We start from the raw sequence: 19,171 nt of genomic DNA, 5'->3' as shown, positions 1-19,171 counted from the left end.
CCGCAAATCCCTTGGATTTCTTACCTGCCAGGGAGGCTCCATTTGGGGTCCTGGTGCCGCCTGATTTCCGTTGCCCATACATGGGTAGAGCAGCACCGGAGGTCACTTCTACGCATGTCCGAACATGCGTAGAAGCGAATTCCGGTGCCGCGCTACCCATGTATGGGCACCGAAAATCAGGCGGCACCAGCACCGGAAGTCGCTTCTACACATGTCTGGACATGCATAGAAGTGACTTCCGGTGCCGCTCCGCCCATGCCTGGGCACAAAAAATCGGGTAGAGCGGCACCGGAAGTTGCTTCTAAGCATGTCCAGACATGCGTAGAAGCGACTTCCGGCGCCTGTGCCACCCAATTTCTGGTGCCCATACATGGGTGGCGCGGCACCGGAAGTCGCTTCTACACATGTCCGGACATGCGTTGATAGAAGCAACTTTCGGCGCCGCGTCGCTGCTGATCCCGCATTTTTCAGCTGGAGACTTGGCAGCTATGTATCTGACTATGAGGTATGTTTTCACCATGGTGCAATTAAACTGGATCCATCAAATATCATGGGTAGGAGCTCTGAAAACCTGGCCACCTCTTTAGTAGGCACCCCTATTAGAAGTTGGTCAGAGGTTTGGCCTCCTACTTGAGTGAGAAACCTTTATGCTGGAACTTGAGAGGCCTCATGCAATGTAAGTTCTCAGATCTCCCAGAAGCTATAATGATTCTATCCTGCCAGGATGGCTCCTTGCAGAGCATACCTGAACATAAGGTTCAATAGGACATCTTAGGATAAATGTGAAGTGGTTGGAGCTGAACAGCCACATCTGTATTTTCATTTTAAGTGGAAGTTAGAACCTGCCTGCCTGCCTGTGGGATTTGGAGTTAGAGAGAGTTTTTATAGTTGTAGGACTTTTGACATGGAAAGCTCCTGTCACTTAGGACTTGTATTCACTTATGGTTTTGCTGCAATAGTAAAAGAGCAAACAGGTAAAAGAGGAAATGGTGGATGGAGAGCTGTAGCTCGGGGGTGCAGCATTTGGTTTGGGTGCAGACAGTCACTGGTTCAATTCTCGGCATCTCCAGGTAAGGCTGGCAATGTCCTCTGTCTAAAGCTTGGAGAACCACTGCCAGTCAGTGTAGACAATACTGAGCTAGGTGGACCATTTGTCTGGCTCTATATAAGACAGCATTCCTCGTGTTCTTAATGAAGAACCACAAACTTGTAGGTTTACTTGTAGGAAGGGACCCTGAGGGTCATCTAGTCCAACCCCCTGCAATGCAGCCATCTCAATACATGGTCTCCCATGCAATCTGAAACCATATTGGACCCTGCTTAGCATTGCAAATGTGCTGGCAGTTTTATTGCTGCACCACCACTAGGAGGGGACAAAACCAGCCTTATTTTGATCAGTTATGCTCTGCTGCTGTCAAGCGACTTAGGGTAGGAAAGTTTCACACAACAAGGTGATGTGCCGCCAAAGTGCTGCAGATTGAGGCCCACAAGTCCCCCTCCTGGGCTGGCTAAGGAAATAAGTGCAACCCACTTTAGCACACAGTGGGATAATTCACTCAGCCCTATAAACTAAGGACCCAGTCACACTTTCTCATAGATCCATACCTCTTTGCTCTGTTTTCAATTTGGCTGAGTGTTCCCACTTGTGATTTTGCCTTAGATATTACTTGGAGAAAGCCCCCTGAAAACCTATGTTTTCACTTTCATTTGATCTAGTCTGCTTCTCTGGTTGTTTCCACCTCCTACTCCACCCACTTGTAGCAGCCGTATTGAGCATGTGCTTTCCTTCCCCACCCCCATTGGGAGAGGGGCATCTTTGTTCTAGACTCAAAGTTCCAGACCTGTGCACAAAGTACCAGCAATCACCATCTGCACTTCGGTTGCCTTTTCCATGCTTGAAGCTCTTTCGCTCTCCCACAGCAGCCAATGGAAGTTAACAGCATGCAAATCACGGAGCTGCACAGTAAAAGGCTAGAAAGGACAGCACTTGTCAATCATGCCTTTTGATTGCAGGGGAGGTGGCCACTTGTCATGCAAAGCTTCTGGTGGCTCTGGAACCTGCAAGGAGGAATATGCTAGAGATTTGGGGATTCAAAACTCTTTGATCTAGAGACTGAAATCACAGAAGGATGAATCTGCTGGTAGTGTGGCAAACTGACTGATATTTAGTCAATCAATTGATCAACTGAAACAGCCACTGGGGGAGGGGAGCTGTTTTTTTTCCCCCTTCCCCAAATGTCCTAATGACCCATATATAGGTTGCCTTCAAATATTGGCCACTCAGATTTCCTACAAGCCAATTTGTGGGGGAAAGTGCAGCCTGTCAATACAGTAATTGTTCTGTCCCACCCTTCTTCCAGTAAAGATTCAGAGTGAGTATGCCAGCCTAATGGATCACTGCCACTCAATGGGCATGGGTGAATCTGTCAATTTCAATTTCTGTCAGTTTCTTGTTTTTGCTATCAGATTCAGCTAACCACATCTACACGTCAGCTTGCTGCTCCCCCCCCCTTCAAGGTCTATGAAAGTTAATCAGCATTTTAGTGCTGATTAATGCAAATTGACCCAGGTGGAGCTTTAGGGACCCAGGTGGCGCTGTGGGTTAAACCACAGAGTCTAGGGCTTGCTGATCAGAAGGTCGGCGGTTCGAATCCCTGCAACGGGGTGAGCTCCCGTTGCTCGGTCCCAGCTCCTGCCCACCTAGCAGTTCGAAAGCACATCAAAGTGCAAGTAGATAAATAGGGACCGCTCCAGCGGGAAGGTAAACGGCGTTTCCATGTGCTGCTCTGGTTCGCCAGAAGCAGCTTTGTCATGCTGGCCACATGACCCAGAAGCTGTCTGCGGACAAACGCCGGCTCCCTCAGCCTATAGAGCGAGATGAGCGCCGCAACCCCAGAGTCGGACACGACTGGACCTGATGGTCAGGGGCCCCTTTACCCTTTAATGCAAATTTGCCTAATATACACATTTTGACAAGGCAATTTCCCCTTCTACTGATATATGTGTTTTTATGCACAATGCACCCTGGTCTATGCATATTTGTAGCTGGCTGAATAACTGCATTGCAGAATTTGGAGAAGAGCGGATTTTGAAGGATGGCTAAGTTTCAGTGTGCATATTGTTTCAGGAAGTGCAAATTTGGTCCGTAGGTTTGCCTTTAACTGCACCCTGTCTTGAAGTCCTGCCACTCAAAAATTGCCTTTCATTTTCTCAGCACCCAAGACCCTCTTCCTGATTCTTACCATTTTGCCTTGGGCATGCTCGTGTTGCTTCGTTCGCCCCCTCCCTAGCTAAGTGAGGGTTGATGGCCATTCCTTTCCTGCTTGTTTCCCCCCCCCAATTCCAGTTGCTCTGTCCTTTTCCAGCAGCTGCCAATCAAGTGGCTAAAGAATTGTGCATTCCACAAAGCAATGCCTCTTATTAAATCTCAACCGTTTTTTCAGGTTCTGCCATCGCTTGGAGCCTGCTGGACCTCTTGACAGAGAAAGTCAAGGAAAGGGAGGAATAATCAAGCAAGGCCATCACGGTGCCTGACAACCAATGTCAGGCATGCCAGCGCTCACTTCCATCTGCCACCTTTCCCCTGCTTAAATACACAAATTAATGGATCAGAGAGATCAGCCTCTGGGGCTGCAAAGCTGCTAGGAAGCTGCTTTAGACTTGAGTCAAATTATTGGCTCATCTACCTCAGTATTGTCTGCACTGACTGGCAGCAGCTCTCAGGGGTTCCAGGAAGGTCTCTTTACCACCCTGACCTGGGTGTTCAACTACTGATCTAAGCTATGGGTCTTCCTGTATTTATGTATATACAACCTTGCATTATATATAATAATGGGTAAAAGGAAGATCCTTGGGGGAATAGAGGATGCTACCTAAACTGATAAAGAAAATTGGCCCATCTAGCTCCATATTGTCTACACTGACTGGCAGCAGCACTTCTTGGTTTCAGGCAGGTTCTCTCCCAGTCATAGCTGGAGATGCCAGGGGTTGAAAGGGGGCCTTCTGCATGCAAAGTAGGAGCTCTTTTACTGTCCCTCACTGAACCTTGAACCATATGTATGTAACCCATGGGCTCTTCCATTGAGCAGGAGGTCCTCTGCTAATACAAGCAGCCTCTTTTTGCAGTGGTGCAAGTTTCTCTCTGCAGGCTCCCGCCAGCTGCACTTCCTGAACACCTTGGAAGTGATGCAATGTCACATCACACTGTGTCACTCCTGAGGCATTCCAGGAAGGGCAGGAGACAGGAAGTGGCTTGAGGCTCTCTTCACAGTGGCGTCACAATGGGGGCGGTGGGGCGGTGCATTCCCGGTGCCACGTCTCCAGGGGTGACAAGGTGGTGCCCCACCGTGGCGGCGTGAGCAGCCATCACACCGCTGTAGCCGCATGTGGAGGATCCTCCATTCACGGCGCTGGAGCAGCTCCGCCGTCAAACCACTACGTAGAGCGCATGTGCAGCATCGCTACATATGGTGCATGTGTCGTACGTAGCGACGTCGCACATGTGCACTACGTAGCAACGCCACGCCCCCGGGTGCATGTCATATTTCTGCTCCGGGTGCCCGAGCAGCTTCCTCCGCCACTGTCTCTTCACAGCTTCCTGCTGGCCTCACTTTCCAGAATGCCTTAGAAGTGACAGGATGCAACATGACAGAGCTTTGTTCTCACAGCATTCCAGGAAGCAATTGGGAGTGTGTGTTAAGGGTTTGATCCCTGGTGCTATTGCAGGGATTGAACCTGGGACCTTCAGCAAGCAAAGCATGTGGTTTACCCCTGAGCCCTGAACCATCTCATACACACACACACACACACACACACACACACACACACACACACACACTTTGCATTATGCATTACAATTTGATGGGTAAAAGGAAGTTCACTGGAAAGTGGGGAGAGACAAGAACATAGGGAGCTGCTTTAATGTACCAACTCAGACCATTGATCCAATTAGCTCAGTCTTGTCTATACAGACCAGCAACAGGGTTTGGGCAGTGGTCTTCCTCTGTCCTACCTGGAGATGCTAAGGGTTGAACCTGGGCCCCTTCTGCATGCAAAGTGAGTGCTCTCCTACCGAGCTATGGCCCTTCCCCTAATTCACGGGAACATTGGAAGCTGCCTTATACCAAGTCCTTTGGTCCACAAAGATCAGCATTGTCTACACTGATTGGCTAGAGGCATTCCCAGCTCTACATGGAGATACTCGGGGTTAAACCTGGGAGCTTCTACATGCAGATTGGATACTCTATCACTGAGCTACAGCCCTTTCCCCATTTACTGACTCCAGGTTCAGAATACCTGCTACTGAGGAAAGGCTGCAGAATGTGTCTACTGCCCTTATGCCTTGCTTATGTTCTCATTGTGGAAAACAGGATTTTGGACAAGGTGGGTTTTTTGCCCTGAACCAGAAGATCTCTTCTTAATGTTCTTTAAGATCCCATTGGCATCTGCTTCCACTCTTTTTACTCGCCCGCCTGCATCCAATGACAGGAGACTGTTATTGTGGTCTGAAGGGAGGGTGCCATGGTATCTGGGGAAGAATACCCAGCAGGCTTGGGGATGAACTCTTCACACTGTGGGTATCTTGTCAGCAGGGAGAACTTCAAAGCTAACATCCATTACCGCTTGCAGCAGCCAGACACTCAATTGGGAGAAATAATTAGCATATCATTGCAAAGGACGAGACAAAAGGCTGCTGGAACTGGCCCCACCTCATTGTGTCTCAGTTCCCAGTATGGGATTGGAGGACTAGAGTGGCTGTTCTTTCAGGGAAAATGTGCTTGTAGGTGGCTGTGAAGTTCAATCCGCAGCTCAGCTTTCGGTTGCAATCTTTAAGTCTGGGTCTGACTCGCCTTCCTTTTCCAAACCCATATGGATGACACAACAGCAGTGGAGTGTGGTGATGACCGGCAATGCAGGAGAACCTCTGGTAGGAACAACATTTCCCATGGCTGCTATCATGCTTCAGATAATGCTTGCTTTGTGACTGCAGCTATGTGTCCTAGGTTTTTTTTTGGGGGGGGTGTCACACAGAGCCAATGGGCATCCAGAGGGGACAGAAGAGCTAGCCACTAGTTGGAGAGGCTGGGCAGAATGAGGATCAAGAAGCTAAGTTGCTTGGAATGGTGTGCACAAAGCTAGAGGTCAAGGCCTGCCATATATAGAGATAACAAACACAAGCCCAGAACCTTGAGAATAATGACCAGGGAAAAAAAGACTTCAGGACCACAGACAGCTCACTAGGAGATGTCCTCCAACAGGCTTCCTGTTCCAAATGGCTCCCATTGCTGAGGAATCATAGAATCATAGAGTTGGAAGAGACCACAAGGGCCATCCAGTCCAACCCCCTGCCAAGCAGGAAACGCCATCAAAGCATTCCTGACAGATGGCTTAAAGACCTCCAAAGAAGGAGACTCCACCACACTCCTTGGCAGCAAATTCCACTGTCGAACAGCTCTTACTGTCAGGAAGTTCTTCCTAATGTTTAGGTGGAATCTTCTTTCTTGTAGCTTGAATCCATTGCTCCGTGTCCGCTTCTCTGGAGCAGCAGAAGACAACCTTTCACCCTCTTCTATATGACATCTTTTTATATATTTGAACATGGCTATCATGTTCAAATATATAAGGAGTAGAAATCCTTAAAGGAGAGGCCCTTAGGTTTGAAGTTGGGACCCCGCACTGTATGGTTGACTCCTCTGCCCAGTCCTCCCTGCCTCTTCCATAGGAACATAGGAGGCTGCTTTATACTGAGTCAGACCTATTAGTTCAACTTGCTAAGGTCTGTGTGCACAGCTTGTAGACACCACATAGTTCCTCTTTTCAAATCCCAGCCAACCAGGGATCACTTAACAGGTGCATCAATTTCACAGAGCTAGTCAGGTCTAGCTACCTGGTGATGTTAGTGGGTGTCTGGCTCCTGTTCCGAAACACAATGGCAGTGGCTCATACTTGCAATTAAGGAAGCCTCACTTATTTGAGCTAATAACAGTACCAGCTCAGCAGCAAGCACAGGGTCCAGAAGTCAAGACTCCAGGGTACATTAGCAAGGCATGAGGTTCATAACAGAATGGAAGCTTTGAAGATGTCCCAGCAGGTGACTCCTGTCAATTTTTATTTTAAACCCTATGAACCTGCTCCACATGCAATGCCTTACTGCCTCCAGCTCTGACGCCACCTCCTCCAGTTCTACTCCTTCTTCTGGCAGGTCAAAGCCCCCCCCGCCATTCTACCCACTGGAGGGGCAAATCTGCTTCTTCCTCTATGGCAGGCTTCCTCAACCTTGGCCCTCCAGATGTTTTTGACCTACAACTCCCATGATCCCTAGCTAGCAGGACCAGTGGTCAGGGATGATGGGAATTGTAGTTTCAAAACATCTGGAGGGCCGAAGTTGAGGAAGCCTGCTCTATGACATCTGGAGTCACAAGGGGTGGATCTCTCTTCTCCATCCCAGAGTGCTCTTGTCCCTGCCCCCATCAGCTCCCTCCTCCTTCTGCATCTGGGGCTGCAAAATTATAACAATTCCTGGTGGATTTGAGGGGTTCCATGACAGTGAATGGAAATGAAATAAGTGGTTTTGTCTTAATATGGAATTTCCCTGGAGCCAAAGGCAAATGGGATAACAAGAGGATTGGAAAAGCCTAAGTCTATTCCATGTCAGTTTGTCTGGTACTCAGTCATACACCAGTCCTGTTTTGGGTGGACTTTCTGAAAGAACACACACACACACACACACACACACACACACACACACACACCTTGCAAATGTTATGCATTTTGCACACACTCTTCCATAAAATACGCATTTTTTTTTGTAATGCTTTGCAATGTGTTCCATACACACCATATCATGCATTTTTAACATAAAATATGGATTTACTGTGCACACACTTTGGAAACAAAACTGCACTGCAAAATCACAGGAAGTGTGTCACCCGAATTACAGTTGCATTCTGATCCACAAACACCTTTGGGAACATCAAATTGGGTTGGTCCACTGAAAAAAGCAGACCAAACAGATTCCTCCCCTTCCCCAGCTGAACCTCCCTGCTTTGCAGTTCAGCATGGCAACGTGAAAAACTTCAGTCCTTGTTGCCTTAGCAACTGGGAGGCTCTGTGCAGAACAGTCTGCTCACCTGGCCAGGTAGCCAGGCAGAAAGTGGCTTGTATACTTACAGGAAAGAGCAGGCTGGCGCCCTGAAAGGAATCAGCTAGGGCACAGCCCAAATTTCTCAGAAAAGAAGTTTGTGAAGAATTATCTGAGCTCCCTCCCCCTATAAACTGTTTGAGAATTCCAAGCCCCTCTGGAGACTATTTAGCAGAGTAGCCGTGCCAACTCCTTCACTGGGGCATAGGCTAGGGAACCTTGCTCTGTGCTTTGGATACAACCAGAGCAGGCTCAGTCATTAGGCAGGGTGAAGCTGCTCCCTCGGGTGACAGAAGCCTCTCAGATGGCACACCCGTGGGTGCCCCGCTTGCCCCACCACATCCACCAGTGGCGGAGAAGCGGTGCTGATTTGCGGCAAGACCACATCCATTTTGAGCAAGATCTCACCCCAAATCAGCTTGGTTTTGCTTGGAATTGGTGCCGTTGGCGGTGGTGCTTCTCCATCAACAGCAGAAGCAGCAGGTTGCATGGGGGCAGTAGAGCAGGTGGCAGCAGGAGCAGGAAGAGGGGGCAGGAACAGCAGCAGTGACAAGGCAAGGCAGCACTCCCCTTTTAAATGGGATGATCTGCCCCTAGATACAACTCAATATAATTTAACCCATTTAAGAAGAAGCATAAGTGTTGATCTCAACTCCTTCCAGTCCTCCTGTTTTAAAGCCAAGGGACTTCCTTCATCTCCCAGTCTGAACTGGCAAGGATGCTTCTTTCAACATTAATTGAGCTTAATTGCCCCAGGAAAAAAGTTTCCAGGGCAGGTTTTGTTTTGTTTTTGCTCTTCCACTGCACCCAAGCCGCTGGAGAATGCCATGTTCTCCCACGTAAGAAGAGGTCATGTAACAGGTCATGTAACAGGTCATGTAACCCAGCATCTCGTTCTCACAGATGCCTCTGGGACGACTGCAAGCAGGACCTGAGCACAGCAGCACTCTCCCCTCCTGTGGTTCTCAGCAACTGCCATTCAGAGACATCCCCTCAATGTCTCTTGAAGAGCATAGACACCTTAGACACGGCTAGCCTTCTCCTTCGAAAAGTTGCTTGATTCTCTTTTAAAGCCATCCAAGTTGGTGTCCATCTCTATCTTTGGTGGAAGCAAATTCCATAGCTTATCTGTGTGTGTGTGTGTGTGTGTGTGTGTGTGTGTGTGTGTGTGTGTGTGTAAAAACTGCTTCCTTTCATCTGACCTGAATAATAATAATAATAATAATAATAATAATAATAATAATAATAAATTTATACCCCGTGCATCTGGCTGGGTTTGCCCAGCCACTCTGGGCGGCTCCCAACAGAATATTAAAAACACGGTAAAGCATGAAACATAAAAAACTTCCCAAAACAGGGCTGCCTTCAGATGCCCTCTTAAAGTCAGATAGTTGTTTATATCCTTGACATCTAGTTGGAGGGCATTACACAGGGCGGGCACCACTACCCAGAAGACCCTCTGCCTGGTTCCCTGTAAACTCACTTCTCGCAGTGAGGGAACCACCAGAAGGCCCTTGGAGCTGGACCTCAGTGCCTGGGCTGAATGATGGGGGTGGAGACGCACCTTCAGGTATACTGGACTGAGGACATTTAGGGATTTAAAGGCCACACCAACACTTTGAATTGTGCTCAGAAACATACACAGCAAGTGATGTTAGCTATAGCAGAGTTCTGATATTGTCTGAGAGAGAAATGTTTCTCTATCCCCTCTTTCCACCTTGTGCATAATCCTATACACCTTTGCAGTGTCCCACATCAAATTACCCTTCTTCCAAGCTAAAAAGCCCCAACTGTTGTAACCTAGGAGAAACTAGGGAGAGTTGCTCCAATGCCTTGATCTTTTCAGTTGCCCATTTCTGAATTTCTCCCAACTCTGCAATATCCTTTTTGAGGCGAGGTGACCAGAACAGTAAAGAAAACTGTGCCAGAACTGATGACCCTATCTAAGTAATTAATAATGGAAAATATGAAATAATGGAAAATATGAAATATGAAATCTTGTTTGACTCCAAGGAAACTGAGTTCAGCAGTTCAACTCTCTCAAGGGTTGTCACATGGAAGAGGGAACAAGCTTGTTTCCTCCCGCTCTGGAGGGTAGGACTCGAACCAATGGCTTCAAATTACAACAAAGGAGATTCCAACTAAACATCAGGAAGAACTCGGGAGGTTGTGGATTCTCCTTCCTTGCAGGTTTTTAAAGCAGAGGTTGGGTAGTCATCTGTCACGGATGCTTTAGCTGAGATGCCTGCATTGCAGGGGGTTGGACTAGATGACCCTTGGGGTCCCTTCCAACTCACAATCCTGTGGTTCTATGAAACGCAAACCCCTTCAAGTCCTTCTCTACAAAGACGGTCACAATGGTTTTTCAAACAAATCTGAATGATGCACCTTTCACTGCAATGAGAAAACTCCTGGGCACTTTTTCCTATGAAGATTGTAACACTACATTGGACTTAGCAGGAATAATTTTACAGAGGGGGTGAAAAAAAAACACACAGGGAAGTATATGGATTGCAGGGCTAGAAGCCCCAGAAGAGCAAGACACTGTCTAATAGCTTTTTAAAGTGTGGGGGTTGCAGCCGGGCATTCAGCTTCAGAGCCAGCGCTGGAAAAAGAGAGCTAGGCAGCCAGGGACCATCTCCCTGATGCCGCATAAATAAGAAAGTTACTTCAGGCAGCATGAAAAATCAGAAGCAACTTCAAAGGCGTTAGAGCTCCCTATCTGTGTCAAACTGAAGCTCTAAGCATTCAGTGTTGCCCTCCTATTAAAGATGAACTTTTGTACTCTGCTCGACATCTTAAAAAGCATAAAACATACGTTCATTTGCTTTTCAAGATTTCCCTCGCTCCCTTTGCAAACGACGAGGCTGCCAGGCTATTTGTGACCAAACGAGAGCGCCGTGTTGCTGTGCAAACGATCCTCGGCTAGTCGGAGAATACGATGAATGGATGTGGCAGGTGATAGGGATGTCGGGAAAGCCCTGCTGGGCCAGGACAAGGGCCCATTGAGTCCAGGGATAGGGAACCTGTGGCCCTCCAGATGTTGATGGGCTCCATCCCTGGACATCTCCATCCAGTATGGCCAAAAGTCAGGGATGATGAGAGTTGGAATCCAATAGCATTTGTAGATCCACAGGATAGCCACCACTGCTGTAAGAGAAGGGACACAGCTCTCACAAACTGTGCACACTGGAGGTTAAAAGAGACAGTGCTTCAAAGAGCTATGACACCAATTGACTGGTGGCATCACCCACACGACAAATTTGGCCCTCCAGGAGTGAGGAGGCATGGACCTGGCCTGCCAGCCAGAAAAGATTTCCCTCTCCGTGTCTGCTGGGATCAACAACAGTGGCTCCTCAAGATTTCAGATAGGAACTTTCCCCAGCCCTAGCTGAAGGCACCAGGGATTGAATCATGGACCTTCTGCATTCAAAGCAGATGCTCCACCACTGAGCTAGGATCTCCCCCTGCCCCATTTCATCTATTTCCTTTTGCTAGAAGAGGGATGACAGCTTTCACCTTCCTCAGACTGGAGAGATGACAGCTGAAGGGGGTGGGTGGATAATAGAGGCATCATTTCCCCCTGGTGTAAAGTCCTACTTTCTTTTGTCCCCTGTCATCTCTGGTCAGACGGCTTGTGCAGATTTTTCAAGCATTACATACAAAAAACAACAACTGCCAAACCTCTGAAGAGCGGCAATGCTGAGATGAGTGTGAACACCACAAGGAACTATGCCTTTGTCTTACCCCGTTCAACTCCTACCCTTCAACGCTTCAAGCTGATGGCAGGAGCAGATGGGTAGAAGAAGTGGGATTCTTCCATGGCTCAGATAGCACTGCATGTCGGAGATGAACTGTGAATCGCAAATTATCTGTGCGTGAAGAGAGTGGTAAATCAGGGGTGGGCCAGGAGCATTTTACAACAGCCCTGGATATAGGAGCAGGGCCGGCCCTACAGCCAGGCTGGGTGGCGCAGGGCACCAGGGCGCCTGCCCACCCACCGCGGAGCTGCGCCTGCCTGCGCAGCTTCAGCCACGCAGCTCCGCCCGCCCGCCGCGCTGCGAAACGGGGCAGGGCGGGGGTGCCGGAGGGATCCGCCGCACCAGGGCGCCAAATATACTTAAGATGGCTCTGTATAGGAGGTTTTGATAATTGATAGGAGGAAGAGTGCCAGTGCCATTCATGTACGATTTGGGGCCCCTTCAGACTGGTGGTTTTATTCTGCAACATGTCCTTGACACAATAGTGGTGGAGTTATCCTGGGCCATCCACACCATTCTGCTTTGTTAGCTGTTCTGCAACGCTCCCCCAGTGTCACTGCATTATTGCCACTCTTGGGCCAGTGAATACAGGACAGGTGCACACACACCTCACCAAGAACACTGGCAGTATAAAAAAGTTACAAGATTTCAGCAGGAAGCTACCAGACACTTTGGAAATGGAGCCATGTGACCACCCTGAAACTTTTGCAGGTAAAAACAGCATTGAAAGCAAGGTCACATCTAACCGCCGTGATACCATCACAAGCTGCTCTCCAAATCATGATTGCACAATAAAAGAGACAACTGGAGGACCCTTGGGGTGGCCTGAGAACACCAAACCAGTCTAGGTTGATCTGGGAATTTGGGTGGTGCAGAGTCCTATTAGCTGGATACAACCTAGTGTGTTTGGTCCTTGTTCAGACTCCTTCTGGACCTGCAAATTGAATCACAATCTTGAAGAACCCACTTGAACCCAAGAGAGGTTGCCTGCTGTAATAATAAAGAAGGAGAGAGAAGGGGGGGGGGGTATTTTCTTGTGGGAGCAGATCACAGACTCTTGGAAGCTGGATTTGAAAAGGTGGAGAAAACGCTGGCGCTTTTTTCAGGCGAGGCTGCTGAAGTTGCAGAAATGTAGGATGTGCAAGGAATAGCAATGGGGCGCTAGGCAGGTACCTGTCACATCCCCGGCAAAGGAGAGAGCTGCATAAATGGGCGAGATTCCCCCCCCCTCTTCCCCGGTACCTGGGACAGCTCTGTGTGAAAGCTTGGCATCCCCAGGATGCCCAGTGATGCTAGCCCTCCAGCCCTACCTCCTATGGGCAAGCCAAAAGCATATGGGTTTCCTCAGGGAAGTGAGAGCCAGCTGCTATCGCAGATCAGACATAATCCACAGTTTCCAGCTTTCGTTTTAATTAAAGAGTAAGTTTCTAGCATTAGCAGAACCAGACATACTAGGCAAACTATACAGGCACTATACTAATTTTCTTTTTACAGTGGAACCTCGGTTTATGAACACCTCGGTTTATGAATTTTCGGTTTATGAACGCCGCGGACCCATCTGGAACGGATTAATTCACTTTCCATTACTTTTAATGGGAAAGTTCGCTTCAGTTTATGAACGCTTCAGTTTATGAACAGACTTCCGGAACCAATTACACCCATGTCTCAGTTTATGAACGCTTCAGTTTAAGTACTTCGCGGACCCGTCTGGAACGGATTAATCCACTTTCCATTACTTTCAATGGGAAAGTTCGCTTCAGTTTATGAACGCTTCAGTTTATGAACAGACTTCCGGAACCAATTGTGTTCATAAACCGAGGTACCACTGTAATGGGAAACTAGCCTGCTCCCCCTTTCATAGCAGGATAGAGGAATCCCAGGCTCAAGGAACAAATGTGGCCCTCCAAGCCCCCCTATCTGGCCCTCAGGAGTTTTCCCCACACAAGACTTCCTTGGCTTATTTGGACGCCTCCTTGAGTGTTTTTGCCTGGCTGGACTTTGCCCTTGAACTCTGACAATGCCACTTGCTCGCCTGGATGGAAGATATATTTGCCACTCTGCCTACGTTAGCCTCTGACCCCAACCACAACTGACATGCGGCCCTCAGGACATTGCCAGGAAGGGAATAAGGCCCCCAGGCTGAAAAAAACATTCCCTCCCTATAGTGTAAGATCAGGTGACAGGACTGGAGTTATCTGCACAGCATAGGGTGCTTTGAGGCAACTTGTAGCCCAATTTAAACCAAGTAATAAAACTGCAATGAATTAAAGGTTTTTTGGTTTGCTATGCCCTGCATTTCACTCTTCTAAATGAATACCTATTGATGGCAAAACTAACGGCAATAATAAGGAATCAATCGAAGCAAAATTTGAAAAACGATTGGAAATGTTACGAAGTCTATTTGGCAAAATACTGCTCGAAAGATGATATGCTTGCGTGCCTAGATTAAGGGATATGATAGAAGGTAGAAGGAAAGTATGAGGATTAGACAAAAAGGTATAAAAGGGTACAAAATAACAGATGAGAATATGAAATGCATATTGAAATAATGCTTTCGGACAGAAGTTGATAAGGTATTGGAGGGAAGTCAGAGGGGGGAGGGAAGGGGAGAGGGGGGCAAATTGTGTAGGATCTGGATTCTGTATGTATTGTTTGGAATAATAATTGATATGTCTGTTTTTTGTTTGATCAATGATTATAATTCCAATAAAGTATATTTTAACCCAAATAAATAAATAAATAAATAAATAAATAAATAAATAAATAAATAAATAAATAAATAATACTATGGAATTGGAGGCCATCCACTTTTATTCTTCTTCTTTTTATTTCGCTCGCATCAATTTTTCCTGCTCTGCTCTATCCCAGCTCATGTACACAATGATAAGGACAAAAGCAATCTTGATGTGTACATACATATAATTACTTTAAGATTCTTTTTCTTGCCCCGAGCACTTTTATTATTATTCAGGATGACAAACAAAATAATCCATTGTTTACCAGAAAGGAAAAAGAAAAAAGAAAACCCTTCCAGGCCTTATATTTCTGTAATTTACATTGCCGTAATTAACAAAGCGAGTCTATCTCTCTGCAAAATTAACCTTTTGAAGACTGCTGTTTCTCTGTGAATCGGTTCCAGTCCAACTTACACATTAATGCCAGCTCCAAATCTTCAGTCCCATATAGATGGGACTTGTCAGCATTTCCACCTGTCTATCCAGGCAACCTTTGTAGCTGTTAACATGGCTGTTCTGTAGGATTACTAGAGATTCTCCTTGATTGCATAGAACAAAACAAAGAGTGGAATAAGTCTCAGTGTGAACTCTGTCCTTGCTATTACTGCTTATCTTATTTGCTTCCAAAAATTACAAGCCACCTGACATTCCCACGACGTGTGAGGCAAATGACCATGTGTTAACTGAGCAATACCAATATTTTAAGCAACGGATACATATGAAAAGTTTATATTAGTTCACACCAAAATGATGATGAATTTCCACGAGAATACTTTTTTTTAAAAAAAAAATCACAAATGGATGAGGAAACATGGAGAACCGGTTTTAAGATAGGAGAAACTGAGAGAAACCAAAATAGACAGATTCACCCATCCCTACTCCCAAATCAAGCTTGATCGGTATTTCTTTAGTTGCGATTTCTGCATTGTCCAAGCCTTGGGGTACCTTCCAACCCTACAAATCTATGATTGACGGCTAGCTATAATAACTCAGCACTTGTGTTTCTTGCTAGATTCTCAACATGTTACTGCTTTATGAAACATTGGGTGGCGGCTGACCAAGGTGCATTTTCCTTCCATGTGATTATTTGAATGCATCCTGCAGCAAATAGGCAGAAAACTGAAAGACAAATGTCATGGGTGGTGGTGAAGGGAGGCCGGGAAAATGGTGAGTGCGAAGGGGGTGGGGCCCCACAATCTTGCTGCTGTTCCTGCTCTCACCTGCTTGCTTCCATCAAAGCCTCATCAGCATGCAGAGCAACGCTCGCTTCCTTCCCTCTGATCAGCTTACAGCGAGCAGTTGTCAAACACTTCCCTAATCGCAGGTATAATAAACCTTTCCCATCTCCCTGATTCCTGTCTCTGCTGGACAAGCCTGCTGTGAGCTGGGGAAGCTTTGTGCATGCAGATGTCATTTACCTGTTCCAAGCCAACACAAACCAAGAGGCATTTCCCATGGCCTCATGGATAGGTTGGTTTCTTAGGAGGACATCAACATCTTGGGATCCCTGGGTTGTATTCGACTAAGTTCATGGAGTCATAGAGTTGTATAGTTGGAAGGAACCCCAAGAATAATCTAATCCAACCCTCAGCAGTCCAGGAATCACAGTTAAGGATCCCTGATAGATGCCCATCCGACCTCTACTTCGAAACCTCCTGTGAAGGAAGTCCCACCACCTTCTGAGGTAGTCCGTTCCACCATCAAACAGCTCCTACCATCAGAAAGTTCTTCCAAATGTTTCATCGGAATCTTCTTTCTTGTTATTTGAATCCATTGGTTCAAGTCCTGCCCTCTGTAGCAGCAGGATACAAGCTTGCTCTATCTTCCCTGGGACGCCCTTTCAAGTATTTGAAGATGGCTGTCATATCAAATCTCAATCTTCTCTTCTCCAGGCTAAACATACCCAACTCCTTCAAGCATTCCTCATAAGTCTTGGTTTCCAGGCACTCGATCTTCTTGGTCTCCTTCCTCTGCACATGTTCTGTGACTCACTTAAGCCCAATAATTTCAGTGGGACTAAACTCTGCACAGAGTTTAGTTGGATACAACCCAAAGGCATCTCAAGAGGGTAGTCCCCCAACCCGTAAGTCCAGAGGCTAAAACTGCCTAACTGCACTGCTGCAAGAAACAGCCATGTGACTTCTGTGACCAGTCACATGACAAGCTGGAATGGAATGGCCTGAGAAATCCCAAGGCTGCCCTGCCTGTATGTTTCCACACACAGGGTGCTGAAACTAGGAAAAATTCCAGAGAATAGAAAACATGCATGCAAGGAAAACAAAGCTGTTACTTACCCATCCCATATCCTAGATAACAAGTTTTGTTTTGTTTTTTCATCTGCTCCCAATGTGGCTTTGACCCTCCCAGGGCTGCTTCTGTGGAGTTCTGCTCCTGGCCTGTGTTCTTTTGTGGGCTGGTGGTCTTCCATTCTGTAGCTGAGCACAGGGCAAGGTCCCAGCTTCTGTCTGTGCCTTTTTCCCTCTGACTCAAGGAGCTGGGCTTTTAGTGGCAAAACCTGCCAATGCATCCTAGTGGGGGGCCTTTCCACTAAATTAGTTGCTGGCACAAACGGTCGGGTGGCTGCATTATCTGTTCATCTGGCCCAGCAGTGAACACAATCTCACAGCACCCGAATTCTCCAGCAACACCTGAATGCACTCATGGGCTGGGCGGCGGGCAGGCAAGAAAGATTGCTGCGGCATGCAAGGCAAAGCAAAAAGGGGAGCGAGGTCGACATTGTTTGGCTGTGGGGGGAGTGGGCAGAATTTTGCTGGACCAGCCTGAATTGCATTGGTAAATGAAGGCCATTTGCGCAGGCAGTTCTAGGGGGAGCTGTGAGCAGAGGCAAAGAGTTGTTTTGTCCAGAAAGCACATGATCATACACTCCACACTTGGTTTTTTTTTCCATAGGAAGCTGCTTTAGTCTCGTTAGACCTTTGGTTCCTCTAACTCAGTGATGCCTACACTGGCTGGCAGCAGCTCTCCTGCATTTCCAACAGGGAGCCTGTTGGAAATCCCTAGAGATGCTAGGGATTCAACCTGTGACCTTCCACATGTGCATTTTTGTGGGGATATTTCCTTATATTTTGTGGGTGCCGTGGGAAGTGCTAGTGGACCATTGCTTCCATCACCCTTGCTAGTTGAGGCTGATGGGAGATGGAGTCCAACAACGTATTGAGAGTCACGGGTTCCCCACCCGTCCCCTATGGGCTATTCCATTGAGCTCCAAGTTCTGGAACTCATTTCTGATATCTCAGCTTTCTTTTTTCACTCCTGGATCGTCAGCTTCCCTAGAGGAGTCTTGCCAGGTAGCAAAGCTACTCCTTTAGGTCAGCAGAAGTAAAGACATAGCCACAGCTCAGTGGCTGAGCATCTGCTTGGCATGCAGAAGGTCTCGGGTTCATTCCCTGGCACCTCCAGGTAGGGCTGGGAGAGACCTTCCATGGGGCGTTGTGGGGTCCTCAGTTTAATTCCAAGAAACGGAACCATAGATACAGGGGTGGGGAAAACTCAGCAGAAGGTGACTTCACATGTTCCTAAGGTGCCAGAGAGCAGGAGGAGAGAGGACTTCCATCCCATTTCCCCAGTGATTTTTATTGTCACCGTTACCAGGAGAGCTGGTGTGAACTTTTGAATCCGGCAACTGGGACACGTTGGCATGCCGGGGAGTGAACATTTACATTCTCATCATGCTTGGGAATTCCACACAGAGTGTGTGCGAAGTGCCCATCAGAAAGATTTCAAACCCTCTTATTAATCTGCGTCTTTGTAATTTGCTATTTTGATACTTAAGCAACTTGATGGGTTGCATATCCCACTGGGCCCGTAATACCGCAGCGGATGGGGTGGGTGGGGAGAGCCGAGGAGGAGGAGGAGGAGGCGAGTGCAAAGGAAACTGCAGAAGAGAGAAGCGGGCATGAAAGGCAAGCGGCTCTCCCCTCTCCCCACCCTCTCCACCTCTGTGTGCTGCTTTGGTTCCCATCAGCCTGTCGTGAGGCAGGCAAGCAGGCAGCATGGAGTGTGAATGCTCAATGAGGATCCAGAAACAGGAGTGCCTCACAAAGGCGATTTGCCCAGGAAGGGTAGCTCTGAGCCTGCAAGTCCTCGCAACTGCATGCCCAGCAAGGTGGGGCCTAACCTGATAGAGCTCTTGGTGGCTACTAGCCACAATGGCTACACTCTCCCATCACTTTCAAAACCAGTATGCCTCTGAATGCCAGTTCCTGGGCATTACAAATGGTGAGGGTGCTGTTGCACCCTGGTAGGAGTGCCAGCTTGGCCCTGCAACCGTGGGTGCCCAGGGCCGTGGGTGTCGTGCAGCATATATGGCCCTGGCACCAGAATTTGTGGGTGCCCAGCCCCTTCATGGGGAATTTTGTGGGTCCTCAGGGAGTTGGCACCTAGGCACCCCGACTTTGTCTGGGGGCTTCTCATAAGTGTCTCATTGGCCACTGTGAAAATTGGATGAATATGCTGGCAGAAGTGGATGATATTTGCAGGCATGGTAGCCCCTCCATAGTAATATAGCCTACCTA

Source organism: Zootoca vivipara, chromosome 6 (assembly GCF_963506605.1).
Source record: "Zootoca vivipara chromosome 6, rZooViv1.1, whole genome shotgun sequence".
Taxonomy (NCBI): domain Eukaryota; kingdom Metazoa; phylum Chordata; class Lepidosauria; order Squamata; family Lacertidae; genus Zootoca; species Zootoca vivipara.
This window is presented reverse-complemented; position numbering follows the sequence as displayed.